The sequence below is a fragment of the Mustela nigripes genome, unplaced genomic scaffold (assembly GCF_022355385.1).
Source record: "Mustela nigripes isolate SB6536 unplaced genomic scaffold, MUSNIG.SB6536 HiC_scaffold_111, whole genome shotgun sequence".
In the NCBI taxonomy this organism is placed as follows: Eukaryota; Metazoa; Chordata; class Mammalia; order Carnivora; family Mustelidae; genus Mustela; species Mustela nigripes.
In genome coordinates this window covers 12,001-19,626 of record NW_026739525.1, presented here as the reverse complement: position 1 = coordinate 19,626, position 7,626 = coordinate 12,001, and the positions used below count along the sequence as shown (strand labels likewise).

At 49.9% G+C, this 7,626-nt stretch overlaps 1 non-coding gene across 1 annotated transcript; it reads left to right on the top strand.

Annotated features, from left to right (window-relative positions):
- The first annotated feature begins 1,288 nt into the window (after window positions 1–1,288).
- Window positions 1,289–1,407, top strand: LOC132008338 (5S ribosomal RNA). Its single transcript, XR_009401607.1, has one exon. It is a non-coding gene; the product is annotated as a 5S ribosomal RNA (ribosomal RNA).
- The last annotated feature ends 6,219 nt before the right edge of the window (window positions 1,408–7,626 follow it).

The following is a 7,626-nucleotide window of genomic DNA, read 5'->3' as shown; positions in this document are numbered from 1 at the left end:
GGCTTCCAGAACGATGCTAGACGAATGGTGGCTTTCCCCGCCCTGTTGTTCCTAAGAGTGGAGTGCATGGCAGCGTGCTGCCCCTCCTGGGGCAACCAGGCGTTCATTGAACGAACCTTCTGCACACACCTCGGCGTCCTAGGTGAGGTGCTTTCCAATTTCCTCTTGCCCCATAAGCACTGTGCACTACACGGGTGTTCCCGCGCGAGCCCATGTGTGTGGCTGCACCATCTCTCGCTGCTGCTGTCAGAGCCAAAAGGCCCCTTCGCCACAGACGTGTTTCGCACTCACCAGGAAGCACCAAACACGTTCCCCGAGCTGTCCCACACACTTTGGCAACACCTGCGTCTTGCGGACAGAGGCTGCTTCAAGGTCCCCAATCTTCACTCCAGTGTCGCCCCTGGGCCTTAAGACCAAGCCCCCTCCCTGGCTTCCAAGCTTAGGTTAAGAAGCCGATGCCAAGAGCCCTCTGCAAGAAACGCTAAGACGCCTTCCTGTCAGCAAAGCCGTTTCCACGAAAGTAGCTCATAAAGAGGGACGGCCAGTGCGATGCCTGTGTGATAGCATCTGGGAGGTGCGCTGTGTGAACCCATGAGGAGGAATCCAGTCAAGGACGCATCCCTCCACGAGCTACCGCCTCCCAGGCTGGCTGGAGGGCTAGGCAAAGTGCCTGGTGCAGGATGCGGTTCTGTAGAGCACTCCTCTCCAGGAGCGTCTTTTGTCACTAGGGCCCACCTCTCTCCTAAACTAGCTCAGAGCCAGGGAGACTGCCTTGGGTTTAAAGGGCGGGGCTGCAGCTTCTGGACTGGGATGTGACAATGTCCCTGTCCTCGGTGGGCTGGAAGCCAGGCGGGTTAGAGAGGAGGAGAGAGCCGAGCAGAGCAGAGCAGAACAAGGAGAAGAGAACAGAGGAGAGCAGAGGAGAGTGGAGCAGAAGAGAGCAGAGGAGAGGAGAGCAGAGGAGAGGAGAGGAGGGAAGGCCAGGTGGCAAGCTGGGCGGGCGCTGGGTGGGCACTGAGCACACCGCGTGCACCCCCGAGGACACACCCGGTTGCCACCTGGGGAGGCACGCGGCGGCGGGGCTGGGGAGTCCCGGTTTGGGAGAGTGCCCGGACGGACTTTGGCAAAGCCCTGGTGCCACAGGCCTCTGGGCCCCTCGGTGGGCGGGCTGGGAGGCAGGAGCTGGGCCCAGGGCAGGCGGAGTGGGGAGCCATGGGGAGCCATGGCGCGCGCGGGGGCCCGGGAAGCGCACAGCAGGCTCTTGGGGTGGCCAGCTGCCAGGGTAGGTGTCTATGGCCATACCACCCTGAACACACCCGATCCTGTCTGATCTCGGAAGTTAAGCAGGGTCGGTCCTGGTTAGTACTTGGATGGGAGACTGCCTGGGAATACCGGGTGCTGTAGGCTTTTTTTTTTTTCTGCCCCCAAACGCTTGTCTTTGGCCTTCCTCTTTTCTCTCCCCCTTCGGCCTCCCTCCCTCTCCCTTGACCGCCACCGCTCTGCGCCCTGGCCAAAGTGATGGCCTCCCTACAGTCACTGAATGCCTCAGCCCCTGAGCCCGGTCCCATCACGCCCCTGACCCCCTGACCCCTGGCCACCCCAGCCCCAGCATCACGGGCCCCTGGCCCCAAAAGGGCAGCCTACTGCACAGGCGGCCAGCCACAACCCAGCCTTTCTGCCTCCACGCCACAAGGCCCACCCGCACCTCAGACGGCCTTGGGGGGCTGCTGGCAGTGCAGGGCAGTGTTGGAGGGGGCTCAGGAGCCAGAGGCAGGGAAAGGGGGACCGGGGTTAGGACAACACCCATGGACGCGGGGAGTGGTGTGGGGGAAATGATGGGAATCTCCCTGCTGTGAGGAAAGAGAGATTGGAATTCAGGAAGGCTGGAGTGATGGAAAGGCCATGGGTTCCAGAGAGAAGCAAGTCAAGTAGAAAACAAGCTCTTGGAAATACACACTGGAGTCCTCTTGAGTCCTCGCTCCAGAGGAAGCAGTGTGTGTCTAAGAAAATGCTCCAGGTTCTAACAGAGAGTCAAGGCAATGGAACCAGATGGTTGCCAAGACTCCTACAAGGCTAGAGGTCATTGGAAGGAAGAGTTCTTCTGGCTAAGTCAGAATATTCAGTAGAGACGCGTGAAGGAGCATGCGTTCAGAGCGGGATGAAATGATCCCTCCAAGAAAGCTGACTCTACAGATACCCTAAACAAGGAGGAGAACAATTTAAAAAAGGGTCAGAATTACCTCCTAATCTCTCACTGCCTGTGTGACCGCCAGTAAAAGAAGGCAGAGAGTAGCCTCCAAAGGACTCAGGTCATTGAAAGGAAGGCAGTTCCAAAGGGAAAGGGAAGAAGGAATAGATGGGAAAAAGAAAATATGCTTAGTGAGGTTGTAGACGTCAACTTTAACATTTCAACAATGACCTTCAGAGTGAACGACTGAAATTCTATTGAAAGAAAAGACCTCAATAGGTCAGTGAAAAATACACTCTACATAGAAGGATGCAGAGGCTAGTATAGATTTTGTGGAAAGAAAAAGGATGAAAAGGGCTAGAGCTTACCCAAACGAATCCTCAAAGGCTGCTTTTCCCAGGTCTTGAGAAGGGACAATGGAAAGACACCCGATCAATGAACAGAGAAAGAAGACATTTCAGAACAACAAAGGATCCTTTTAGAAAGACATGACTATCCTCAAGGTTCTGCATGCGATGAGAAAACTCATGGAGATCAACCACATTCAATCCCATCAAAGAAGGCTCAAGACTAATTAGTGGAAAGCTTGTCTTTCTTTCCTTGAGAGAGAATGAGTGGAGAGAGAGTATGAGAGAGGAGAAGGTCAGTGGGAGAATCCAACTCCCCAAGGAGCTGGGAGCCTGAGGAGGGACGAGATCCTGCCAGTCCGGGGTCATGACCTGAACCCAAGGCAGTCGCTGAATTAACAGAGCCACGCAGGCGCCTATCTCCAGATACTGGTCAACAACAGCTGCGGAGCACCTGGTTGGCACCCTCAGTCAAGTGCCCAACTCTTGGTTCTGGCTCAGGTGGTGATCTCAGGCTCTTGAGATTGAGCCCTGAGGCTAGCTCTGGGCTCAGGGCAGAGTCCACTAGGTCTCTCTTTGGGTCTTGCCCTTGCCCCCTCCCCCACTCAAGAGTGCTCTTGCCCCAAAACACACTAGGAAAACACTTCACAGAAATGAACAATGGTTGAGAGGGGGAGGGGTGGGGAGAAAAGTGACCGGCCCGGGGCCAGTGGGAGGTGCCCGGGATGCTGCCCGACCTCCCAGGGCTGGGCTCTCTCAGCCATGGCCGCCACCGCCACAGGAAGCAGCTGAGCCTCCAGAGCCTGGCACAAACCTCCAGGAACACCTCCAGCGCTCTCTGACCACGCTGTGTGGGATGGTGGGGGCGGGGCCACAATCAGTCCTGGGAGGAGGCAAGGGCGAGGCCCAGGCGCCCCCTGCGGGGGAGGGGCAGGCAACACCTGCAAGGAAATCCCCATGGGACTGTTGGAGCTGCTGCAGGGCTTCATGCTGCACTTGGCTAGGCACCAGCCTGCCGACCCTGCCCTGCATCTGGCTCTTTCCTTAGCAGGGAGCCTGTTTGCCCCTCTCTCTCTCTGCCTGTCTCTCTCTTTCCTTCTACTCTCTGTCTGTCAAAGGAAGAAAGAAAACCTTAAAAAAAATCATCAAACAACCCTCCATATTCTTGTCGTTCATGAGGACCCCATGCGTCAACATTTGATTTTTACTTCTTGAATGGAAGGAATTGCTTGATTGATGGACGCATTTGACAGAAAGACAGAGACAGTGACAGAGGGAGCCCAGGTGGAGAGGGAGTCCAAGCAGTGGAAGTGGGAGAGGGAGAAGCAGGCTTCCTGTTGAGCAGAGAGCCCCAGGCAGGGCTTGATCCCAAGACCCTGGCATCAGTACCCCAGCAGAAAGCAGCCACCCAGGTGCCCCACTCCATGACTAAATTCGTTTTTCATGATTCAATCCGTTGGATGAAGCAACACTCTTTGGGGTCTGCCTCCTCTGGGTTCACACTAACATATTGTGTTTTCCTTTGCTCTTTTGGAATCACTGAGGATTTTAGGAACCTTTTCATGTGTTTCTTGGCTGATGGTTTTCTCCTTGGGATATTTCTGTGCAAGGATTTTATTTGTTTTGACGTTACCTACCTAAAAAGAATTTGAAGAATATAGAATGAAGTCTTTAGACATCCCGTACTAATGGATCTCAAGAATATATGTAATTCAAAAGTACACCCTGCAAAAAGCAACCTAAACGTTCAGTTCAACCCCCATCAGCATTTAATGGCATTTCCAGAAATAAGAATAGCAATCATACAAAGTGAGTAATACCATGGAAGGCCTTGAATAGCCAGAGCCATCTGGAGAAAGAACAAAACTGGAGGTGTCATGCTCTCTGAATTCAATGTGTATTACAAAGCTGTAGAAATCAAAATGGTATAGTATTGATATACAGACAGACACACAGATGAATGGAACATAGTACAAATCCCAGGAAGAAACTGACACATATGTAGTCAATTCATTTCCAACAACAGCTCCAAGAATATAAAATAGGGAAGCAGCTGTCTCCACAATAAGTGGCTTTGGAAACACTGGGCAACCTCAAGTAAAGCAATGCAACTGAATGTCTATCCAACCCCATTCACAACAACCGAGTCAACATGCGACAAAGACTTCAACAAAACAGCGACACCCATAAAATACCTAGATGAAAACCAGACAGAATGTTATTAACACCCCCACTTTTTAAAAAAAATAATCTCCAAGACCAAAATTTGAACTCAAGATTCTGAGATTAAGAGATAGATGCTTTGCTGACTGAACCAGTCAAGAACCTTTTAAAACTATGGAGCACAGAGGTGTTAGATCTATTCATTTAACCCTATTAACCCAATTTTTTTGGAAGAATGTTTCTTGAAATCATTCTTTTTTTTTAAAAATATTGCATTTATTTATTTGAGAGAGATAATGCGAAAGAAAGAAAGTATGAGAGGGTAGAGGGTAAGAACTAGAAGCAGACTCCCCACTGAACAGGGAGCCCAATAGGGAACTCGATCCTGGGACTCCAGTATCATGATGAGCTCAAGGAAGTTTCTTAACCACCTGAGCCACCCAGGCACCCGAGATCATTCTTGACTCTGATATTTGTAATTTGCTATCAGAAGCAAAGGGCATAATAAAAAAATAAACAGCTGGGACTACATCAAACTAAAAGCCTCTGCACAGCAAAGGAAATGTCCAATCATCAACACATCAAAAAGAAAACATACTGAAAAGGGAAAATACTTGCAAACTACCTAACTGACAAAGGTTTCATATCCAAAATATTAAAGAACTCATACAACCCAGTAACTCAAAAACAAATAGCAGTTACAAAATCAGCAGAGTTCAGAATATTTTTCCAAAGAAAACACAACAGAGAGCCAACAAATACAAGAAGAGATGTTTACCATTACTCGTCACCAGGGAAATGCAAATGAAAGGCCAAAGTGATGTCACCTAACACTTGTCAGAATGGTTAATATCCAGAAGACCAGAAATAGCAAGCATTGGCCAAACTGTGGAGGAAAGGGAACTGTGCTCTGTTGGTGGGACTATAAATGTATGCAGCCACTATGGAGAATAGTATCAAGTTTTCTCAAAAAAAAAAAAAAAAAAAAAAAAAAAACCAAAAAATCCACATGGAGCACCTGGCTGGCTCAGTTAGAATAGTGATTCTTCATCTCAGGTTCAAGAGGTTGAGCCCCACATTGGGGGTAGAAAATACTTTGAAAAAATTAGAAATAGAAAGACCAAATCATGGGCATCTGGATGGCTCAGTTGATTAGGCAACTGCCTTCGGCTCAGGTCATGATCCCAGAGTCTCAGGATCGAGTCCCGCATTGGGCTCCCAGCTCCATGGGGAGTGTGCTTCTCCCTCTGACTTTCTCCTCTCGCATGCTCTCTCTCACTGTCTCTCTCTTAAATAAATAAATAAATAAAATCTTTAAAAAAAAGAATGACCATATCATCCAACATTCCCCCTCTTATGTATTAGAAGGAAGCCAAGTCTTCTCTCCTAAATGAAGGTGTATAGTTTGATGTGCCCTGCTGTTTAATTCCAGCACTGAGAGTCTCTGCTCCTTTGAAGTAGATTGTGAAGGGCCCTGGCCACAGGTTAAGGTATAAATTCTCAGGTCAGCTTCTCTCCAGAGCTCTACTCAAACCTTCATAATTTAGTCCTCAGTCCATTCCCCTTGTACCCACAGCTCTGTCTTTTCCTAGTCTCTCAAGGCCCAGCCTACCACCCCTGGGAATCTGACATAACTTGTGGTTTGGTTGACCCTGAGCCCAAAGTCATGACCTGAGCTGCCCCCTACAAACATACCTGGGTCACATAAACTTATTAACTACTTAGCAGAAAGCTCAGCAGGGTCTCACAACCAAAGGCCAACAACCTGAATACTTGCTGATCAGGGAGCATCCTCCAACCACCGCAGACCCACTGATTCAATGTGCCATCAGGTGTTCTGTGCAAATTCCTTCCACTCTTGTCCCACACTAGACTCTCACCAGCCGGTGAGAACAGGTTAAGTCACAGGCACATGATCACCAGCATCTTACTGGAGTAAGGCCTCTGCTACTCCTTCCCAGCTCAGCAGTATCTGGAAGTGAGCCAAAAAATAAAAAATAAAAATTCCCTCCCTGCAAGTAGACGCAGTTATGGGGCTCCATGCCTCGGGTTGCTGAGCCCTGAGGTAGGAGTCAGCACTTAGCTCAGATTTGGAGCACTAGCCACCTGCTGCCCCTGGAACAGCCACATTCCTCAACTCTGTATTGGATTTCTCTCAAATAGAGACTTCTGTTTTGTCTGTCAATAGGTATGTTTCTGTGTGAAGCATGGAGTGGTGTGACTACTTGTTCCTCCATGAAGTGTTGGAATGCCCTAACTCATAGATTCAAATTTATTTCCCGCCCACTCTGCAGATCTTCCAGAGCACAGCTCCACCTCAGCACAGTACTCTGTTACCCACGGCAAGCGTCAATGCTCCGTATTTTTATCCAGGACTGATGTCTTTTTCAGATCTGAACCTGAGGCTTAGTGTGGTCAATTAACTTGTCTGACATCATGTGGGTAGTAAATAGTAGAACACAAATTCCAACCCAGATCTCCTCAAGATGCTTAGAGGTCTTCCCTCTAATGCAGGCCATTCTCAGGCACCTCAAGGCCCTGTGTGTTTCCCTTTCTTTGGCTACCTGTGAGAAGTATAATGAGAGGTGTGGGCTGACTGTCCCAAATGTAGCCCTGGTCAGTGGCAAGGAAAGATCCTAAGTAACAAGACTGATGTCATGGTGCAGAGCAGGTCTACAGGGCCTGTGAGTCTCCACCTGGGGGACAGGCTGAGAGTGCCACTGCAGTGGTTTTCACCAGGCCTGCCATCAGGAGCTCCCCATGGGCTGCTGGCTCACATCTCCAGAGAAATGGTGGGTGAGAAGAGGAGGTCAGAAGAAAATGTAGAGTCATTGAGGAAACCTGGTGGAACTAAAGGCAATCCTGAAGTGGCCTGTAGTTGGGGGAAGAGGGTAGGGCAGCAAGAGGATGGGCTTGAAGAAGTCTTTT